This window comes from Amblyomma maculatum, chromosome 1, assembly GCF_055883805.1.
Source record: "Amblyomma maculatum isolate TAMU_Amacu chromosome 1, ASM5588380v1, whole genome shotgun sequence".
NCBI classification, from domain to species: domain Eukaryota; kingdom Metazoa; phylum Arthropoda; class Arachnida; order Ixodida; family Ixodidae; genus Amblyomma; species Amblyomma maculatum.
Window position 1 is genome coordinate 9,532,135 of NC_139344.1, and position 21,980 is coordinate 9,554,114.

At 48.4% G+C, this 21,980-nt stretch overlaps 1 pseudogene; it reads right to left on the reverse strand.

The window, feature by feature from the left end:
• Nucleotides 1-3,446: 3,446 nt before the first annotated feature.
• On the reverse strand, nucleotides 3,447-21,980 carry LOC146201622 (uncharacterized; annotated as a pseudogene).

A 21,980-nucleotide genomic window follows, 5' to 3' on the forward strand; every position in this document is an offset into this window, starting at 1 on the left:
ATGCCTTTTGGTCGCGGTCGCTCACCGGCGTCCGCAAGATGCGTAGGGCGGCGTAGAGCGGTGTAGGAAAAAAAACGAGGTGCAATAAAAAAACCGAAACGCTCCTGGGCCAATGTTCAGCTCCTTCTGTTCGGCGCGTAGGAAGAAGCGTGAAAACGAAAAAAAAAAAAAAAAAAAACAACCGCAAACAAAAAGCGCAACAGCGTAGTGTACGGGGAGAAGGGCGAGGGAGTGCCACTAAGAGCTGCTACAGCACGGTGAGGATTCGCAGATGGCACGAGGAAAAAGAAAGCCCCAAAAGAGAGACACAGGGATTTTGAGTAAGCGGGGAGTCGAAGGCGAGGGAAATACCGTCTTTGAAACACTGAGCGGGAATGGAAACCTGTCTTGTTTCGTCGTCCACCCCCACCTCCGCGGCCGGCGCGAGTTGACGCGACGAGCCCGCTCGCGATCTAAACGCCCTTGAAACTTAGTGCTCGGAAATGGTTCCTGGCTTTACGTGACTCCGTCTGCATGGGCGTTGTTATGAAATGTAGCCCCCAAGTTCGTAATGTTCGTGCCGAAATGTATTTTCGAACGAACCGGAAAAAGATATTGTAGACAAAACCCAGAATGCTTTCGAGCGCCGGTGGTTGTTTTGGTCGGCGGTGCATGACATCACGAAAACATTTCGGGGGGGGGGGGGGAGGGGCTGTAGCCCCATAAGCCCCCCCCCCCCCTCCCCCTCTGGCTACGCGCCTGGGCGCTGATGAAACCCTTTTGGATATCTTGAAAAGCCCAAGTTTAGAAATTGGGTCACCTTCGATGGAATGCCAGATATATGACTCGCTCACACCGACACCACAGCGGCTGCCATGCCCTTGAACCAGTACATGGGGTGAAGACGCAGCGCTTATCTAATCCGCTTGTATAAAGTATACTGAAGTGCGATGTGTTCTTCATAAAGACTCCCCCACGCCAAGTCTGTCATTTAACTTTTGTACATGGGTGCAAATAAAAGCACAGATTCGACCCAAAAACCCATTTCCGAAGCTGGTGAGATAGGCAACGAGTAGAGGCGTTGTATGTATGCTTCCTCGTCGCTGCTTGGATTGCGCGTCAAGCGAAATGACCGAATCCTATTGAGTATTGGTACATTTTGACCATGGCTTTCTATTTTTCTGCTTACCTGACAGATACTCGGCCATACACTTACCTTTCCTCATGCAAAGGCACGGCTGTTTCGATGCAGTGAAATTTCAGCCACCCAAACACGTTGTGGCCGTTTCAGCAAAGGCCACAACCACCAATGTTTCGTGAATGTAAAAACTAATAACTTCATTTTTACTAAGTATCCCATCATTTAACAGACGAAGCATGTGGCAGCACTCGCGGATGCGACTAAAGGGAGTGTACACTCTTCCACAGATGGGGAACTCCACTCGGTCGCTCCGCAGATGGACTCACCCTGCAGCTGCCAAAGGGAGAGAGCGCCACAACCTGCGCTCGACAAAACAGCTGCGTCGTGCGGCACAAGCACACACCGCAACAAGGCACGCGGACTATCGTCAATGCATGGGAGGATTAATTTTGAGAGCGAAATTGCACTTGGAACGCCGCATAAGACGGTGACTGAAGAAAAGAAAAGGAATACGTGCAACTCTACTTGAAGCTGCTCAAACATTTGTCTCCAAAAGAAGGCACGGTATTTAAGTTGATATGCTCTGGAGAACATATTTCCGAAAGGTGGCCATCTCAAAATGCTATTGAAAAACACACCTTACAAAAAACAAAAAGAAAGAGCTCGGGCGTTATTTGGACTTTACGACGCAGCGTTAAACGAGTTTCAACTCATTGAGAAGTTACGTCCGGTGAACATTAGCAGCCCACTGAAGTGGCTGCAGCCTGAGAACGGTTCATTCCAAGCAAAGACAAAATGGTCCCGACTAATTAGGGTGCCTTGATGCCCAACACGGCTGCCTCCTGAAGAGCAGGAATTGTCACCTTTAACGGAAATTGCACTGAACCGTCGTCCCGGGCACAACTTGTACCTTTCAGTTGGCAGATTAAGTAAGGCGAAATCTGCTAAGTACTGCTTAACTGGTTGCCCCTGCATGTCAGATATCGAGCAGATCCGAACATAAATAACTACAAAATGTGTGTCAGTAAGGAGCCAATATCGTCGAAACATATCCCCCGCCTACAATGCACGGATACGGTTAGTGAAAAGGCCATTCTACGTGTTGTTCGACGGACAGGTCAGAATTAATTTACCAAGTTGCCCCATTTTTATCTTCAATTGTGTGCGATCAAGCAGTCTTACGCTTCGAGTTCCAATACTAACGTTTCATGAGAGTTTAATGCTTAGCTTCTCGGGAAGCGCAGCCATCAGCAGCAACCAGCAGGTCATGCACTCCAACCTCGTCAGGAGTGGTCAGTGCCGTGCCCGAGTTGAGTAAAACTGGTCTTTTGTTTGTTTGTTGTTGTTCTTTTTTGTTTTGTTTTTTGCGCAGTGGTCCCAATTCCAAGTGCATTCAATTCCTACTTACAATTCATCCCATTATCAGAACATGCCCCAAATTTAAAAGCGTAAGGTAGCAACAAGTCGCGACTGGTTACACTAACTTGATACGAATGGCAAATGACACGACCTGGAACGCGGACTTGCGGCGGGGGACATTTATTACTTTGGAAAGCTGCGATAACCCCTGAAATCGGATATAGGCGTATCCTGATACGCAATACGCCTCCGAACGGGTGCAGCTTAATTGAGGGCAAAGCTCGGACTAGGCCCGTGTACAGGTGGTATTGCACTGCACGGATGCAACGCTGTAGTTGTTTTCAATGCCGCAGAGCTAACCCTGCAGAGAGAGCTTTGTTCAAAAAGGAACAATGTTACCCAGCTTGTGCCAAATGTGAACGGCTATATAAGGTTCCCACTGTGTATAAAAACGTCACGGTGCCTTAACTGCAACGATTGTGACAAATTAGGCATACATGTCATGTTTGACGTTCGAATGACGCACTAAAATCCTAACCACGCCGCTTTTTTAAAGCATCCGGAACTCTGCTCTTGACGACACAGTTAGCTTAACGCAATTATGCAGGTTGCTGTTGGCGGTGTACTGTTCTCTCGCAGAGTTACTTCAAAAGCCTGCAGAGAAAGCTTGGTCAAATTCGTTTCAGCGTACACGAAAACATAGCTGGAACTGGGGACACATGGCAAATTTAAAATTTCTTAAAACTACACGCTTCACACACTATGATACATATATACAGAAAAAAAAAGTGCTCGAAGCACACACTGGCGGTGCCTGCTTAGGTGTATCGTAATCACAACCGCAACCAAAGCGCGCGGCATACGATACCCAGCAGCATGTGCAAACGATCTCCTGAAGCAAAAGACATCACACACGATATTGCGGAATCGGCACTGGATGCCTACACACATGAGGTGCCCCACACGGCTAGTTTTTAGTCTTTCCGAAAGTCCTGTGCTTCTGGTCCAGAGCTACCTTCGAGCTGCCGCCGGGTGAAGTAAGTCAGGCCGCTACGGCTCGGCCTAGGTGCGTTTAGTGCGCTGACTCGGGTAGGCTTCAAGGGACTGGAGAGATCCAGCGAATCCTCAAAGTCCAATTGCTTACTCGCGCACTGTCTCTCTGCTTCGGATAAGGGGTCGAACTCATTGCAGATCATCTCAATGTTGGACTGCGGACCAGACTTGGCCTCCTCTTCCCGGTCGTCCTCGAGATTTATGAGGCGTACAGCGTCGCTCGGCATCACTGCAGCTCCAAGGCGCCGATCTTGCCAAAATGGGCCGAACGTCTTCTGCGCCTGTGGTGGATGCGGCTCGCTGAAAGACGTGCGCTTTTCGTGCCTGGGATCAACTAGCTCGTAGGCCATGGCTTCGTTGCTGAAGCCAGCTTCTTCAAGAGAGTTCTCTGCGAGCGAGTTGCGCCTGAAATCAGTAGCGTAGGCTCCCCTGCGCGAGAGCAAGAGGCTGTGTTTCGCCTGATTAAGCAGCATTGGAGGCAGGCTCTGCGTCTTGCTGCTGGAGTCGTCGAAAGGAAAGTTCCCGAGAGAGGATCGCGACGAGGCCGGATTAACGGGACGAAAAAAGCGGTTTCCGCCAGGCTGCAGATCCTCGTCTCGCCGGCAAGCTCTCTGGTCTTCGGGGTTGTCCAGCGCCCATACAGTCAACTCCAACTCCTTATACTTTGCCTGCAAGATTGCCATGTCTCTTTGGTACCTCCTCACCGCGTGCAGATACTGTTCGCGCTCCTGGATTAAGTGCTGGATGTCGGTTCGCATAGAAGCTTCGGTTGTCTTCCACTCGGAGAGCTTACTGAACCAATGTTGCTCGACCTCATTCGCCTTTTCTCGGAGTGCCTGGTTCTCCAAGGTGTGCAGCAAGAGCAGCTTTTTTAGCTCCAGTAGGATGGACTCCTTGAGAATGGTGGAGACCTTGGCCTTGCCTTCCTCCGACGTTATGCCCTTGGCGCATTCGCCGGCCAGCTTCTGGGCGCCCAGGCTATGCAGGCTCGTCGATGGCCACGCCTCGGCCGCCTCCGGCTTGGCAAGCGGCAGCGAGCTGGGGCCTCCACGCACGTACTGCATGTGCAGGCTGTGCACCTTCTTCTCGAGCTCTTTCTTCTCGGTGAGCGAGGCCTGCAGCTTCTCCTAGCAAGCAACCTTCTCGCCCTCCATGCGGTGAATGGTGGTCTGAAGTTGGCGCACTACTTTGCGGTGTTTGGTTCGTTCGACCTCGATCTCGTTCAGCCGGGCTTGCAGTTCCTTCTTGTGGAACTCGAGCACCTCGCTGCGGCTGTTGCCCCTCTGCACAGAGTCCCAGCCCGTGGCCTTCTCCATTTGGCGGACGCGCTCTTTGAGTTGCACGCTGAGCTCGTCGATGATGTCCAGCAGCGCGAGCAGCTCGTCCTTGGGGGCGAGCGTGGACTCGCGCGAGCCGTGATCGCGGCAGTCAGAATCCAGTCCGCTGTCCTGCTTGTCGCTCTCCAAGATAGCGGAGGCGGTATCCCCTTTGGAAGAAAGACTAGCTACTGTAGTAGGCTTGGCGGCGACGCCCTGACCGGGCTCGCCGGTACCGACACCTGCGCTTTTGGCTCTGACACGGCCGCACACCGCTGTCATCAATGTTCCGTCTTTGTGTCGCCGGGGCTTGGCATTCACAGTCCGCGAGTTTGACTCGGCCCCGCCCAAGGGCGCACGGGAATCGCTTCGACACGCGGACGCAGGCTTGGGAGGCTCCTTGATGGTGGATAACAACCTGACCTGGGGCGGCCGTTCCGAGCTACTTTGCATCGTCTGCTGGATGTCTTGAATTGCGAAGATGTAATTCCGGAATCCTTCTAGCGCTTGGACTCTGTCCTGCAGTTCCTGTTGCACGAATAAAAAAATTATAATAAGAACGAGGGAAAATAGCTTTTATGAAATGTGAAACATAGCAAGTGGTCGTCTGGCTCGAAAATTCAAAAGTAATATACGCATATGCTAATAGGTTCCTGCGGTACGAACCGGTTGCGTTAGATAATGCGCAGCAACTACCACAGAAACTTGAAACTAAACTAGTAGTAGTAGTACAAGTAGTAGTAGTAGTAGTATCAAGTAGTAATAGTACAAGTAGTAGTAGTACAAGTAGTAATAGTACAAGTAGTAGTAGTACAAGTAGTAGTAGTACAAGTAGTATTAGCAGTAGTAGTAGTAGTAGTAGTAGTAGTAGTAGTAGTAGTAGTAGTAGTAGTAGTAGTAGTAGTAGTAGTAGTAGTAGTAGTAGTATAAAAAGCTATACGGCCAAAGTTTACAGGCCGAGCATGCCGACAGTCTGAACAATTAGTCGACGCTGCTTTTCCCTTCAGGGCCATGGCAGGCAGGCTGTAATAGGAAGGGAGAGACACAAATAGGACCCGAATGCTGAGCACCCGGGCAGTAGAATAGGAAGTGGGACATTTCGCGGACGTTGAGGGGCAGTTGGGAGAGTTACAGATAGCGATAAAGGAAAAGGCGGGCTGGGGTGTAAGCTTGTGTGTGTGTGCGGGGGGGGGGGGGGGCGGAGGCTCTAATGGAAAGACCACTCGTTCAATGTATTGTTGAAGGAAAAGGGTGCGCTTCTTTATGTGGTGGAGAGCGTCTTGTGAATTGAAGACTATTCCGGGAGAGTGGGAAAAAGGGCAAATGACTTCAGGCCATGTAGGCTCTCGAAGGACAGTGTGTCCGTCGGGGAGAAAATGGGCCGCTGGTGTGGGTTTAAGATGCTAACAGATGAGGATAGTACAGAGCGCAGCCACGAATCCTCGAGGAACCACAAAGGACGCATCCGTGTAGGCCACTGTCTGAGTAGCGAGGAGCGGAGAATGGTTCTCTGCGGCCGCGTGACGACGACCGGCATGGTGGACGAGAAACATAACGGACGGGAAATGGAGGATACGAAGGTTAGGAGCCGGAACGTGATAGGGAGGGGTAGTAGTGGAAGCGGGAATGGGACGGATACCTACCTGACCCAGTAATAACTGACATTGACCGGTAAGAAAAAACCAAGCAAGCTGGGAGACATGGTATTGATTGATAAGACAGCGGAGAGGAAGAAAACAGCCTGTGGAAAAGAGCTTAGTGGTAAAGATGATGTAGGGAGGTGTAGATGCCCAATAATACCCTCTTTACACGGGGCAGAGTTAACCATGGTTAGCAGAACTGTGGTTACGCGAAACCGTGATTAGCCCATTTACACGGCAGACCAAACCATGGTTATACCTCTAACCGCGGTTATCGGAAACAGTTTGGCGACCTTGGTTTGCGTCGTTAACCGAGGTTATGGCGGAGGCTGCTCGTCTGTTGGCGGAGGCTGCTCGTCGGTACCCGAGTGCGCGAAGCATACGAGCGTGTCTGCTTCAACAGTGTACTCGTTTGCCCGTATTGATTGGCGGTGTCTATTGTGCCGCCCGGTGTCTTCGGTTACGGCCTATACAGCCAAGCGTCTGCGCACTGAAGCCACGTCCTGTGTCTGCAGTGTCGTTTGCGCGGCTTGGTGCTGAGCACGGAATGTCAAAAAATGCCCGGTCTCAGCTTTATCAAGAAAGTGCACAAGTTCGCAAGGCTTGCAGCGCGGGATGCTGCGAGCAGGCTGAGGTACGTTACACTTACCGCGGCGGTGAAGCTAGCGTGCGATCGTGGCGAACGACGGCGGGGTGCGTAACGCCCCTATAGTCGATAGGCCTAAATTATTTATCTTCGAAGCCGCGGCGGTCGGTGCTTTAGAACTGACCAACGCTGTCGAAATCATGTACTCATGAAATTTCCTTATTGTGAATCCTATTGTGCCGCCGTAAAATAGCGATATGATTAGCTTTAGCGACGCATTAATCGCAGAGCTAGTATAAGAAGAGCGGTGAGCCGCAATGCACCGGCGGCAGCTGGCTTGAGCAGAAACTTGATACTATCGCGGTTATCGGTCTTGTCAGCAATTCGCCGCTTGTCAGTGATCCTCAAGAGTGATTCAATCCTGATATTCGGCTCAGTATTCCAGATGGCAATAAATTTAACACACTTTATTTCTGACGTCGGCGATAGCGAGTCACGTTCGCATACGGTGTGCGGGAGGAGGGGCCAACGCGGCGGTGTTTACGGTGGTCGATGAGGTGTTGCCATCGTGCAGGGCTTGACCGCGTTGTTGACGCCTTGTCGGACGGCACTCCTGAAACTACGTTATAAATAAGATATTTGTAAATGCTGCTTTCTTCCGCAGATCACCGCGTCGCTTCGGTTGTATTTTACGGGCAATGGCGGCCGTAACCGACGACGGCGAGCTGTGTAAGCACAGCTAACCGCGATTGGCGGTTAGCCGTGGTTAATTTCGGTAACCTCGGTTAAGCGTATTCGTGGTTAAGCCGGCCGTGTGTTTTGAGTCTGGGTGAAAAGAACGTAAGGTACAAAGTATAGGAACTTTTTAGGGCGAGTGCATGGGCAACCCGGCAAGCATGAGCCTTTTGGAGGCCCGAGACTCGTGCAGCGCCGAGTGACCACACGCACGCCGCCGAAGGTGGGTTACCGAGAGGCAGGCGCCGACAGTGCGGTAGAGGGGATGCACGTTCTTGGGTGCATGTAAAAGGAAGCAAAGTACAATGCATTTGGTGACGACGGAAGTGTATCAAAAAGACGGAGGGAGCGTAGGGGGTTATGGTTGCGGTGGAGAAGCTCGGGTTTATGCGGAGTAGAAATGAGAAAGGCGTACATGACATCTACGCCGCGTTAGAAGGTACACAGTAGGTAGCCCGGAGAGCAAGACGAGCACAAGACAGCAATTTCGTCAGCAAGAACGGTAGTATCACGGCCGCTCGATGGAAGCGCACTGGGTGCGACCTGCTGCGTCGCGCCGCCGTCAATGGATAAGCGCGTCCTTGGAGAGTTTACAGTTGCGCCCGCTATTTCTGCTGAGGGCGCCACTGTTCGGGGACACGTCGTTGCCGGGGTCGCCGGCTCTGAGCGCGCGGTTTGCTTCCTTTCTGGACGCGTTCGCCTCCCGTATGCGTGGTCAATGCAAACTTTTTGTGTGCGCGTGTGCAAGCACGCTAATGTTGAGACGGGACGCGTTTGTTTTTTAAGGCGAAAGCCGTTCTAGGCTCACGGAGTGAAAATTTGTGCGCAGAAGCTGTGCCTGTAATCTGTGTGTCGCATCTGTGCGCTGGTATGTCAGTCGCAAAAAGCGGACATGACATGCAAGGAGGGAGATTAAGAATGAAAATGATTTATGGTGATAGGTAATCAATAAAAGTTATAAATAGACATTGATGGAGGTAATGACTAATGCTATGACTAATAATGATTAATAATGACTAAAATGATTTGTAATGACCAGTATGTCAAACTACGACATGTAATGACCGCAAATGATTAGAAATGAGTAAAAATGCTGAGCGGTGTGTGTTAGTGACTATAATAGCTAGGCATGACTCATCATTACTGCTAATGACTACGAAATGACCAATATGTCAAACGGCGACTTGTAATGACCACTACTAATTCTAAATGAGTAACCTGCTTAGTTATGAGCAGTAAGGACTATAATGACTACGCAGTCAGACTTATCATGACTGGGAAACGACCAATATATCAAACGACGACTTGAAATGGCTGCAATTGTGGCAAACGATGAGAGGCAAACGTAGGAGAAGGGTAGGCTTTCGCCGTCCTCCGCTTAAGGGGGGGGGGGGGTGGAATTGAGAATGGAGGTAGATATTCGATCGCCAATTTGCGTCATCCCACGCGAACTCTAAGAGAAGTACTGCAAGCTGTGGCCAAGTCTGAAGGCATCAAACATGAAGTTTTCCTGCTACGCAGGCCGCTTCCCTAAGTTCTCAATGTCCTGGGAGAACTTCAGTTACGCGTCCGCTACCAAATGGCGTCCGTTGTCTGCCCTTTAACTGTGTTAGATTGTGTGGGACCGAGCCTCTGTGGGCGAGACTTGCTTAGTCTACTCAACAGCGAAGGAGCTCCAATCTTGCAGATAGGAGCCCAAGGCGTCTCGCCGGAATACCGCAAAAGTAGCTGCCGCATCAAAAGCATTTTAGAAGACTACCAGGATGTCTTTTCTTCCGATCTAGGCCTAATTAATGGGACCCCCACTAGTCTGCACCTTAAAGAGGGATTCATTCTCAGATTTTGTAAGGCAAGGCCTTGCTTTACGCGATAAAGTGACACTGGAGTTGTACAGGCTAGTTTCTATAGGCGTGCTGTCGCCACTGAAGCATTCAAAATGGCCAACACCAATTGTAGGTGTGCTAAAAGAACGGCACGGTCTAAATCTGAGGCGATTTTAAAGCCACTTTGAATCCAGCTTGTGCCACCAAGCAATATCCATTGCCCGTTATTGATGACATGTTTGCCCGTTTAAGTGATGGTGACTGTTTCAGCACTCTGGACCTGCGAGATGCATATACAACCAAATACCACTTGACGAAGCCGCAAAGAAAGTCTGCGTCATTAACACGCATAAAGGGCTTTTCTGTTTTAATAGGCTACCGTTCGGAATAGCATCGACACCGGCAACTTTCCAGAAAAAGATTGATGAGGTGCTGGCACGCTATCTGGGCGTACAAGCTTATTTATGCGACGTGCTTGTCTCAGAAAGAAGAAACGATAACGGTGAGCGATTAAGAAGCTTCCTCCAACACTTGCGAGAAGGCAGAGTGAAACTTAGATGCGATAAGTGCGAACTGGGCAGACCGGCTGTATTTTATCTGGGGCACCAAATTGACCGAGACGGTCTTCACCCGATAAAAAATAATGTTGAGGCGATTTTAGAGGAACCAACCCGCGGAACTACGTGCATTTCTCGGAATGCTGACGTTTTAAGCCACGTTCCTGCCTAACATCTCGACTACTCATATCCCGTTATATCAGCTATTGGAAAAGAATGCACGCTATCGCTGGAAAGAGGAACAGGAATCCGCATTAAATGAGGCTAAACAAAGGTTTAAGGCTGCCCAGGTTCTTGTGCCTTTCGATACGAAAAAGGAATTGAAATTGGAATGCGACGCATCCCCTCAGGGTGTGGGAGCAATTTTGTTCCGCACTCGAGTACGTTCATAGGCCAATTGGGTGCCGTTCTAGAACAATAACATGAGCTGAACGGAACTATTCCCAACTAGAACGAGGCACTACCTCTCATTTTTTGGGAAAGCAGATGCTCAAATTCGACGCCCTGAGCCGCCTACCACAACGAGCTCCGGAACCGGTCGCGGATGGTGAACCTCCAGATTACGTCTTATAACTGCAAAGATTGGACGACGGTGCTGTGACAACACGTGAGCTCATTGCCTGGACAGCCGAAGACCCAGTTTTGACTGAGGTTAAATGTTACGTTATGAACGGGTGGCCCAGAACCGCAAACCCATTACCCATGCATTTCATACTGCCATTCTATGACCGGAAGCTGGAATTGTCAGTGGCGCATGAGCTAGTCTACTGGGGAAAAAGTGTGGTAATACCGAAAGAAGCTCGCACAAGGGTGTTGCGCCTTCTGCATGAGACGCACCAGGGATCGTCGGCTATGAGAGCAGTGTCACGTTCTCTACTTTGGTGGCCAGGGTTGCATAAGGACATTGAGGAAATATCAGCTACTTGTCTGAACTGCATCCAGAACCTGCCGATGCCAACGGCCGCTCCGCCAGTTAATTGGCCATCCACCAACGAAAACTGGTCACATATTCTTGTGGCTTTTGCATGTCCAATCGCAGGAAAAATGATCCTGGTAGTGGTCGACTCTCATACAATATGGATTGAAGCCATACTACAGGTGCATGCCAACAGCTGAAAGAACTGTTAACTGCCTGCGTTCAATTTTTAGTAAATTCGGAGTCCCACGAACGTTAGTCTTTGACAATGGTACGAAATTCACCAGCCAGGAATTTGTTACATTTGCAAAAAAAAAAAAATAATATAGTGCATCTACGGTGTGCCCCCTACCACCCGAAGTCGAATGGAGCCGCAGAAAGAGCTTTGAGAACTGTTATTCAACTACCGTAGAACTCCGTAGAAAAGTTGAAAATTCCCCGCGGAGATGCTTTTGGGTTACCAACTACGATTCCGGCTGGAGTCGTGTTTTCCTTCGACGCTTGCAGAACCACCGCAGGGTCAAGATGCCTGGACACTACTGCCGGAGTCAAATGTTTACGTGCGGAACAACGATAGGGTGGACAAGTGGATATCGGGACGGCTCACGACGGCGTCCGGTTCCAGGATGGGCACGGTGTCAACCCCGATGGACCTGGCCCGGCGACATGCAGAGCAAGTTCGTTTGCAGTGAGGCTGTACATAGGATGATCACCAGCTCGAAAGTCATGTGAGCGAGCAATACCCCCCAGTTAGCTCGCCAACGACTGCAGACCATACTACTCCTACGCTCTGCATTCCCAGCGGCTCGAACTCTCCTAAACAGTTCCCCCGCGTCGGTTCTCCAGGTCAGCTTACGACCGAGCCAGCACAGACAGAGGAAGCCACAAGAAACCCCGAACAAGCCCTTAGGCGTTCTACGAGGACACGCAGACCGGTGCAGCGTTTCAATTTAAAGGAGAAAGAAGTGTAGCATATTCTGTTCAACATTTTTTTCCGTTACGCACGCGTCAGCGTTCGGAGTCAGTGTTCGGAACGGCAGCCGCTATCCCCGCTCTCTCGTTTTCCCTTACCCTTTCTCACGTGACCCATGCCCATAAAGGGCGAGCCTACTTCGAAAATAAACCGAGGTTTTGCTCTCTTGCTGACCGGCGTAGCTTCTGTTCCTTGCCGCACCGCTGGTTGCCATGGCGATACTACACTATGCAAATGAGGAATGAATATGAGTAATGTTTGAGCAGACACAGCACCTTACAGTACGTTAGCCAGGAAAGTGCTGAGTCATGCTGCTTGCCTCCTGTCTTTAAGTGGAGTCTTGATTATGACCATGATGTTTTTCTTTCTGGTCGTAGAAGGTTAGGTTTCGTCAATCATGACTATGCATATACTCTAACATGTGCTTTGACATCTTACGGCAGCGTGGTGACGTTATCCGAATTTCGTTGCATGGACGGTCACTCACGTGGACGCCAGGTTTATTGCTCATGAAAGATACTTGTTTTACCCTTACACCGTTCAACGTGAAAAACATGCGACGCAAAACCACCACTTCACCACAAACTACAAACACAGGAACCAGCCTGAGCGGTAGCCATGTCTTGGCACGGAAAATAAACGCTTTCTACCAAAGCAAGACAAAAATCCACAGCAAGTTTTAGTAGCTACCAATAGAAAACGATGCATCTTCTTCCTTAAACAGGAGGAGGTACCAAAACCTTGAGACTTTCCCTATCCCTAACACTCACCCTTTGACTGCAGACGCCTTTTTCCTTTGAAACGCTAATAGAGGCTAATAAAAATACTAATAATGTAAATGGTCCTCTAATTTAAAATCTCCCTACAGATGTTCATTGTATCTTAGTTCAATCACGAAGATAAACTTTTACTAAATGCCACGAAAAACTTGTTTTTTTCACATGGATTCGCTTTGTCAAAGTCACGGACGGGGAATAGATAAACGAACCATCCGTGCTGGTGCAAATATATCGCTTCACCATCCGCACGCACAGACAGATACTTGTGTGGTGACAAAGAACTGAGTGCCTGGAGAGTACTGTACACCACAACACCCCGGTCTCCCTTAATTAAACCCGTGCCTATAGTGAACAAAGGACACGGGGAAATTTCCGAGCTACAGGCTGCAATCAGATGTGGCGTTGTCCACGGGTGGCCCTCTGGCGGCTCTATGCCGGGCCAAGTTATATCAGCAGGGCACCTATACAATCTACACCGCTGCGAAATTTCAGTTTAATTTATAACGTTTAACGTCCCGAAGCGACTAATGGCTATGAGACATGTCGGAGGCCATGGGTTCCTGTCCCATGAGCGTAGTGTTGGTTTTGTTCCGCTTTCTATCTGCTTCATTATATTTAATCTAGAATACGATTACAGTATCAATTCAGGTCAACGGCACAAGTTAAAAAAACTAACTCCTATGGTTTGCATGGCTTCGCTGACTGCGGAGATATGCCCCCTGATGGTACCTACTTATACCAGCACTCACTGTGGACAAGTGGTTCAGGCCACATAATTTACAGGGTACGCATAGTGCACAAGCCGAGAGATTTGTTGTGGCCAATCCTGGATTTCTTGAAGTCTAAGGTCTACAACCTTTGAAGTGCAGAGTCGATTAAGACATTTCGCTTGAAAAACGGCCACACACGCGGCCAATTCTTGCGACGTTGTTGAAAACGTAGCAGATGACTAGAGGTAGCAGAGCGAAAACATGACGATGAACACAAAAGTGAACAGGACAGCTTCGCCCTCTTCATAACGCGCAGCATCATCTGCCTATGCAATCATACCAATAAGCTAAAACACAGCTCAAGTGAAAAAATACGCACCCGTGAAAATAGCAGTCTCTGTGCGAAAAACGAGCATTCAAAGTGGCACCGCTCTCACCAACCACGCGGTCTTTCCCGTCCACGACTTTTGCGGTTTACCCCGATTCTGTCTCAGCAATACAAATTTTAAGTATCGCTATGAGATCTACTCGCAGAAACCCAGTACTGTCATGGATGCCTCCATTTATGTAATTACCACAAGTATCATAATGAAGACTCTGGAAAATAAAATTCAAACCACCCACCGCCACCAAAAGTGTTTTGTTTTATTTTTACCCGGATAAATATTCCTTCTAATGAGAGCCGCCTCCAAGCATTTCCATAAACTAAGGGCGGTCGAGCTGATATTACAGGGCGCAGCTGAGTACGAGGAAAGCGACCATATCCCTTTGCTGATTTTCCCGGTAGAACGTGCACGTAAGGGCGGTGGACGACAAATTCAATGAAAGAATTCGGACGTTAAATCGAATCGGGACGTTGGCAAAGAAATTGTGTCGTTCTCACGAACGCATGAGCCGTTAGCCTGTAAAGACGAATTGCAGGCTCAACTAAAACTGGTAAGCCCAGAGCTTTCCCCTATTGCTACCTGTGCCAATTCGTGGAAAGTATTCAAATATATTTTGCAGCCGAGGGTGGCCAATCGCAAGGTATTAGCCGCCATTCCGTATGCGTCGATATGGAATGGATATAAAAACCTTATCATTGGGATTCCTCGGCTGCAGAATCCGTTAGGCTTGTTACAGTAACCTGTGTACAGGTGCACCGAAACCAAAACGGACCACTTTCAACCTGGCTGAGTATGGTACCAAGCTAAAAAGCTCGTTCATAATAATAGGGTAAATGCTGGTCAAATTTGATCACAGTGGTCTCCTAGACTCAAAGTGGAGGCATTCGTGCTGCAGCATAAATCACTGGGCATTGGAAAAGCCAAGACGCGCCGCCTATGGGCGGCTTAGCTGTGTCGCTGATAAGGATGATAGTGAAAATGACGAGGAGGATGCTGGCCAGCCAGCTTGTGGGTTTGTCCTCGTTTTATCACACTGCTTCCGCCAATCCTGTATGTAATATGCACGCCAAATGTTAGTTATATAGAGTTTTATGACGCATAAGCACTTATGGCTATGAAGCGCCAAACACAAGTTTAGATGATTTGATGTATGAAGTACCTAGACCTATATTCATAATTGATTCAAAAGAATTGCTTTTTTTTAGGAAGCACAAAGCAGAGAAAAATTGACGAGGTATTGTTTGCTTTAAAGGAATGCTGGATGAAATGAAATGTGTTCTTTGTAAAATGCAGTAAAATACTTTTTTCCTAAGCCTTAAAATGAAATGCGAACAGCGGAGCGCGCGCAACAATATCCAGCTGAGGCAGTCTCCCTATCATCATCATCATCATCATCATCATCATCATCATCATCATCATCATCATCATCATCATCATCACAGATTGGCTCGTTCTTCCGATTTGCGACTGCTTTTCTTTCTTCAGAGAGAGAGAGACAGAGATGGTGGGAGGGTTCGCACACCGGAAGAGGCTGTGACATACGGGGGTGGTGCGAGCGATATTACGGAAGCCAAATCAAAATGCTCTATGCCAGATAGCTAAGAGCGCTCACTTAACCCACGCAGGCTATAGCCGCTGTACAGCGAACCCACGCTGCGCAAGCCATCATCTTTGAAGAGAATAAATGTGGCGCTCCAATTGCACAACGAGAAGACTATTGTTAAATAAAAAACAGAAGCAAAACAGTCGTAAACCGGAACAAATTGCCCGTCTCAAGCGATAGCATTGAGACTGCCTCAGCAGACTTTCTTTTTTCACGTGGTCCGCTGAGCGCAATTCATTTGGCGCCAAAACTGCCACCTTTTCAGCAAGCACGGAAAAATTGACTGCAAGTCTGACAGTTTCTCAATGCAAGATGATATAATAAGCTGTTAACGTCCAAGGTTGTAGACTGAATACCTTCTAATATCAACGATTGGCCACAAAGATTTAGAGATGTTGGATAGCCTACAGCTTGCAGGGGCTCAGCCATTTGTGCAGAGTAGGTTGTTACACCCGCAGGTAGTGTCCGGACTCCGGAGGCGCAGACCTTAATACATATGAAGGAAGTTCTGCAATCTTCATTTGTAGCCTACCTATCGGGTTGCATGACAATGTGCTTTCTGCTTGAGTCATCATTCATCTAAATGACCCCCGATAATATGGGCCGGAAGAAAATAAAGACGTCCCAAACCCACATGCAATCATTATGTCATAAGCTGCGCGTTTAAAATTGGTCGGCTTGCCCCGTTAGCCTCACCGCAAACAACCAACCCATAAGCGCCCGAAAGATAATTACTACTCATTGACGTGGTCAAATATTGTTTGCACCTAAACTAACGCTTGACCAGGCAAGCCTTCGTGGAATCCACTGACCTGGGAGCCTTCGTGAAAGCTACAAGAGTGCCAACGCGACAGTGTTAAAGATATCCATCCGTGGCTCCCCGTGCGGATCTTGGTGTAAATGTACTCAGCAAAACACTTAATCACTAATCATTTAAGTGTGTCCGTGTTATCTCACGCATACTCCTTATCGTGCAGCTGTGAGCAACCATATTAGGTGAAAGACCACCGGGCATAGATATAAAGCCCTTCTCAATGATATCGCACGAAAGTGCCTGCATCGCAAAGGGTTGCATATGTCTGACTCTGTGTGCAAGAACCCCTGAGAGTTCTATATCCCCTCACTGCTTCTGCCAAATGGGAAGTGTCCGAGTGGCGCGTGACGTCACACAACCCTACGACCAATCAGTGCCTGGGCCCTCCCTGCTGCTACCTACCATCGCCATGATCTGCACCGGTTGTCAAGACGTTCCGTTCACTTGTATAATAATTCGCTCGATCCCCTCGTTTCTTTGTTTGCCTTGACTTTCGAGCCGCGTTTGAGGTCATAGTATAGTATATTGGCATTTAGAGCGTTGCGACATTTAGTCTATCTAAAGTGAAAACTGAGAGCCACGCCTGTGAAGCGCGCCAGAAGAAGCATAGAGGGCAAAATGCATGATTAGTACACGCCTTTTACCCTACTCCTAAAATCGCCGCCTTATGACCAGCAGTCTTCTTGGGCGGCAATAATCGTTGGCGCCCACGCTCAACGCACGATATTTCTCTGTAAAAGCTATAAAACTGGCACCCCGTGCATGTTCCAATATGTTAACGGGTGGGGTAAGATAAAAGTGAGGGTAAATAACTAAATCAAGCAACGAGATTCTGCGTCTGTGCCTTTAGGCGACGTGGAACGCAGGTCTGCCACGGTCTTCCGCATCCCGCAATACTGTTACTGAGATAATACCTGGAAGGTCTCGCATATGCAGCTGATTTATTCACAAGGCCTGTAGTGGTTGATACGATCAAGCGAAACCCCTTCACTTGCTCGAAAAAAATGTATCAACCCAGACGCGTACGCACCTCCATCGCCAGCTTGGGTTTGGCTTGCTCACTGAGCAGGCAGGTAATAGGATTCGCAATGCCCGAGGCGGAGCTCTTGTCGGCTGACTTGAATTCGGCCTCACTGGCTCCAAGACCGCCTGGAACACCCAAGCCTAGGCTGATCCCTGGCAATCCGCAGACAGCCTCACCGGCTTTGGAGAGGTCTGGAATATTCAAGGCTGGGATGCTGGCTGTGAAGGCGCACGTGGACTCAATTGTTTCGTCTGGGGCGCCCAAGAAACCTTCCGCGTCCTGCGCAAAGAGAAAATAAAAAGCAACACTGCTGATTTCCACCATTGCCAGTTGTTGTGTACAAGAATCACATGCACTGGGATATTCAATCAGTCAACAGAGACAGCCTACGACCAAATGTTGTTCAAGTCCTCGCAGAGGATTTGCGCAAATGCACAGACGTGTAAGGCAGCCGGCACAAGTTGGCAGTATGTAAAGACCCAGAGCATGACCTCGCAACATCAGCATTGTAGCAAAAGGGGCGTGATCATGAGTGGGTCCAAGCCTCTATAATGATTCTGAGGCCATGTTTTGACGCGTGAAATAGATGAAATAGCCGCTTTCAATTTCACGATGTTTACGACATCTGTGCCGCCGTTCCCTTTTCGCCACGTATACAAACATTGGACTTTCTCTATCAGCTACAATCAACACAAGGCCCAATCGCCCAAGCGCTCGATCTAATCACGGTCAGTGGCAATCACCTCCTACGAAGCAGATTACAGGTGCTATGGAAACTTCAGTGTCATTATAAGCGCATGACACTTTTCTTCAACGCAATCACATTGGACATCAATAGTAGTGCTGTAATATAATCAGAGCTCACACTGGCATATCTTCTGGCGCTCTTCTTTGCCTAAACACGACTCACCGTTACCAGCGAGAACACTAGATGCCGGAAACTGCGTGCTGTACTCATTTAAAGTGAACGAGTAGCCAAACGTGTCGTAACAATTTCGTTTTACTTCAGTTCATTTCATCGTGACGTTGTCTATAACAAATACAGCAGGAGGTGAGTAAAAATACGAGTTCGTTCGGTGTGGTTTCGTTTATATTTTAGGTTTGATTGTCGCAAAGCGATTAAGGATATGAAGGATGAACCCTAGCGGAGGGCTTCGGAAATTTCGACCACCTAAGGTCCTTTAACATGCAAGAAATAATAAATAATGCGAAGAACACAAGGACAGAAAGGGCGACGCAGACAAATGCGAACTCGCAACTAAGGTTTATTGCTGATTACACGCAATATATACATGGCACACGGAACAAAAACAAACGTGTTGCTCCATTGGTTTTTTTACCCATGACTAGTTCCCGAGGGAACCTGCTTTGATTTGTGTTTTTTCCGTGTGCCATGCATATATTGCGTGTAATCAGCAAAAACCCTTAGTTGCGAGATAGCGCTTGTCTGCGTCACCCCTTCTGTCCTTGTGTTCTTCGCGCTATTTAATACATCGAACATTCACCAACTCGCCCAGATTTCTGTGTTACTTATTCTTTAACGTGCCTTGGCATCGCCCAGTTCACGAGCCTTTTATTGAATGCCTTCACCGAAAAGCGGCTGCCACCGCCGGGTTATGCATCCCGCGTACTTGGTTTCCGCAGTCGAGCGCCATAACCACTGAGTCATCGCACTGGATAAAGGAGGGTAAGAAAGAATCCGGGCCAGTCGGATCGATATTATTAAAAAAAAATAACGCAAATTAGGATTTTCTCTAAAAGAGATTAGCACCGAAAAAGCTTGTAATGTTATCAAGGTAGGCGAATGAGCAAGCTGGTGCATATGCATCTGGAAATAAAAAAAACATCATGACAAACTCGTGGCCTTTTTTAGTACTTTTGTTGCGACCAGTGCGACAGCATTCGCCCCAACGCACGTCACCGGGAGTAGAGACCAAATAAAGGGGATTTATGTAGCGTAAGCGAAATGGAATATTACAAATATGTCACGCAGATCCCCACGTCTTGAATTCGCGATAAGTGGTTATTTCATGCGAAGGAGTGGCTGGCTTTTCATTAGGCGTGCGAGAAGACACTCACGGTGCCACTTCAGTGCAGCATCTATTTGATTGAAGTGTCATTCCGTTGACTGTCGCCGTTCAGTGCAACAGTCAGAGGTGCATATGGGCTAGCGCAGCTGCTCTTCGAATGTATTCTTCTTTTAAAAAACTTCCCAATCGTTTTCCTTTTGGGCCCCGCTAGGTTTTTCGCAACTACGATATATGAACCTAATAGAGTCCGAGAATCTTTTTCTCAACAGGGAGTGCGTGTGAAGCACGCTGAGGGATCACATAGGCTTGGGCTCCTGAAAAGAAAAAAAGTTGAAGTCGTGAAAGGGTCCCACTCAATATAAGGTGAGCCTACCTGCAGAACGCTGCAATTAGCGAATAAAATAGCTAAAACGAGGGTATGACTTTCTTTAACAATATTGCCCCGAATTTAGTCCCCCTTTCTGGGCCCGCGTATAACAGGACGCTGAATCTTGGGCTTGCCAGGTTTACGCATACACTAAAGGGAAAGTGTGTCGGTGGATCGTTTTGATTGTAAGTAAACACGTAATCTTGTGCATGTGGCGCACGGAAACACGCATCACGTAAAACAGTAGGAAATATCATCGTAAAATGTGCAGCCATCGCAGCAGTGCACGCGAAGCCAGTAACGCTGCTTTCTTAAAAAGCATCGAATCAGAAGCACTGCCATCGAAATGATGGCATAGGGAGTATTCATCCAAATCCTAGAGCACCATTTTGTGGTTCAGGTTGCAAACCGAAACGCTGCATTCCTATCTGATTGCCTTATCGCCACCTGTTTCGGCTCCGTTGCAAAGGCTATGTTCTGCGCCTCAAAATGGCGCTCGTAACTCCATTTGAATACCTCCTATATATTGTGCACTAGGAATTTAAACGCAAGCCGGGGCTATGCACAGAAATGCGGTGATTGCCGAAAAGGCTCGTGGCATCACGGCACTCCCTACTGAGGAGTAACACACACGGGCCCCTCTTACTTTGTGGACGCCTGTACTGTTATAGATCTTTCTCACAGTTCTGGATGTAAGTACTTTGGGACCACAGGAAAATCTCGGCCCTTGGCTAACACACTTTTTCTACAATTCTAAAACATAGTAATGGATATAACAAACAAGGCCGGCCAGGCAGCGTGAAACCTGACCCTTCTGCGGCAAGCTATTGAAAACGAAGACAAGCGGTAAGTGTCAACCTGTCAAGAGTAGGACGAAAACACAAAAAGCTTAATTGGACCATTAACAAAAATACTTGGCAGAGACTCTTAAAACTGCTTATGCGCACAAATTAAAAAGCGTCCCCTCGTGTCGCATGGTGGTGTAACCGATGCGGGATTTTGCCTCTCCGCACGCGCCGCCCTCTCCACTGAAGGACTTGCGTGGAAGGTGACGCGTGAACGCGTATCTAAATGCGTATATTATATACACAGTTATAACTTCCTCCTTTTTCTTTTCTGAATTATTTTTGCGTCGCGCTTAGCATCAAGAGCCATGACTGTTCATTGAATGGATTCCGCTGCTTACAACATGTTATTTTCTGAAGTGCTGAGTCCTGCTACATTGCATACTGACCATGAGTCCTGACTCAACGCGAGGCATAACTGTACGCAACGTTTCTAAAACTCTGCCTCTTACATTACGTCGTTCACTAAAGTTCTGCGTCAGTTATTTGTCTTTATCTCTTAGTCATGACTCTCACATTGAATCATGACTGTGCGTAATGTTTGCACAGCCTCTGTACCTTACAGTACGTTGTCCAGTAAAGTACTGAGTGATGCTACTTCTCATCCCGGCTTAAAGCGTTGTCATGATTATGGCCATGACTGATTTCTCCAAGTTCGTAGAAAGTTACGTTCCTTCATGACAACACGACTACTCTTAGAAGTGCTTTGAAATCATACAATGGCGTGATAACGTTATCAAAGTTTGGTGCCTTGGGTAGTCACCGATCGCAGACACCAGCTCTCGTCCTCATTGGACATGAACGTTTTCGCATCAGAGCGGGAACCACGAACAGCATGTACCGTCACATCATGAGGTAAGCAGCAAGGAAGGAATCAGGCTGAAAGGCATCAAAAATTCTATCCAACAAATACACTTTGTCCGCAAACGAGGAAAAGCATAAGACGTTCCGTTAAGTGTATGATAGAAAACGATGTGTGTTCGTCCTTAATCGGAAGGAGGTACCGCCACCTCGGGAGTTATCCCAACTCTAATACCAATCCTTCACAGCCGCTTCTCCACGTAAAGCCTAGTACTGCAGCAAACCGAGATCCTGGATATGGTTACGCGCCCCCAATCTACGTGCATTACCAGCCACTCGCAAATCCCGGCAGTCAAAGAGGACGACTGAACCGCCTCCAGTGCGCGAAAGCAAAGGGGCGCTGCGGTTAAAAAACGGAGGAAGGCCGTTTGGAACCAGGAAACGCCCACTACCAGCGCTCACCTGTTCGCTGCAGGCGGTATCCGTTGTAGTTATCCGCAGAAATCTCCGGGTAGGAGACTTGTGGCTGCTTGCCGGAAACAT